We start from the raw sequence: 1480 nt of genomic DNA, 5'->3' as shown, positions 1-1480 counted from the left end.
AGAATCCCTCAGATTTGCATATCTGGCACCTCATGATTGGTCCAAAAGCAACCAATCATAACCCACTGTTTACAACCAATCGCGGCCCACCGTTTACAACCAATCACGGCCCACTATTTACAACCCACCAGAGTGTATATAACCACGATGCCTGGCCCACAGTAGCCAGACGACAACGACCAGGACGACGATGACAACAACCAGGAAGACGACAACTGAAGAGCCTGAAGAGTTGAAACACTGCACAGTCTCCAGACGACCCTGAAGATCCTGAAGAGCTGACACTGCAACATCTCCAGACGACCTGGGAGACCCTGAAGAGTTGTAACACTACATCGTCTCCGGACGACCCTGAAGAGCTGTGACACCACGTCGTCTCCGTGCTGCTCACAGTAGACGATGCGACCCTTAAGAGTTGTGACACTGCGTTGTCTCTGTGCTGTACCATGCTGCCCACAATAAACGGATGACACTGTCGTCTCCGTGTTGTAACACTACGCTGCTTGTCCCGGCTCTCACTCCTTCACTCAGGAAACCTGTTTGGCTGTCCCCCCAGGGACCGGATACCTGGAGTCCGAACAAGGGACTTGAGTATGAGGGATCCAGTGAAGAGCATCCATGGAGGGGACGGCAGAGAATCGTCCCGAGATAGGACGGCAGAGAATTGTCCCAAGATAGGATGGCAGAGAATCGTCCGGGAAGGGAACGGCAGAGAATAGTCCTGAGAAAGGCCACAGAGGAGGACAGCAGAGAATCGTCCCAAGAAAGGCCACAGAGGACGGCAGAGAATCGTCCTGATGAGTAACAAAGATCGCTTACTTATAAGTAATAAGGGTAATGATGGGACAAGTAATAAGGGTAATAATCGAACAAGAGCTTAGTCAGCACGAACAAGAGCTTAGTCAGCATGAACAAGAGCTTAGTCAGCACAAACAAGAGCTTAGTCAACATGAACTATTAGTTCAGGGCTTAAAAGAAGCCCGTGCCACTATGGTCGATCTAACCAAGGATTCTAAAATTGAAAAGGAACAGGGAGAGGATCTTATTTCCCTAGATAGTGAGGGAGAAGTTAAAAGCCCTGAAGGTGAGACAAAACCCAAAAAATCCAAAAAGCTAAAAAACAAAAACAACCTAGAGGCTCTACAAGAGCCAACGAAAAATGAGTTAAAAATTGAGTCAGTTTTTTGGACAATGTGCTACTGTTTATCATATTTCTATACGGTCTCTGCTTGGGATGGTTATGTGTTTATCATCAACCTTATTCCACTGCATGAGTTTGTGTTACTGATGCAGAGATATAGCAAAAGAGTCTACATAGCATATAGCACTTTCTACATTGTGGGTTTAATATTATCCATGCAGATACCTTTTTTTTGGGGGGGGGGAGAGAGATTTTCACTGTAGGGTGCGTGCGCTCGCCAGACAGACAGAGAGAGATATAGAGACAGAAAGCGAGAAATCACCCCCCAGGGGGGATGGT

Source organism: Tupaia chinensis, unplaced genomic scaffold (genome assembly GCF_000334495.1).
Source record: "Tupaia chinensis unplaced genomic scaffold, TupChi_1.0 Scaffold143847_1, whole genome shotgun sequence".
Taxonomy (NCBI): domain Eukaryota; kingdom Metazoa; phylum Chordata; class Mammalia; order Scandentia; family Tupaiidae; genus Tupaia; species Tupaia belangeri.
This window is presented reverse-complemented; position numbering follows the sequence as displayed.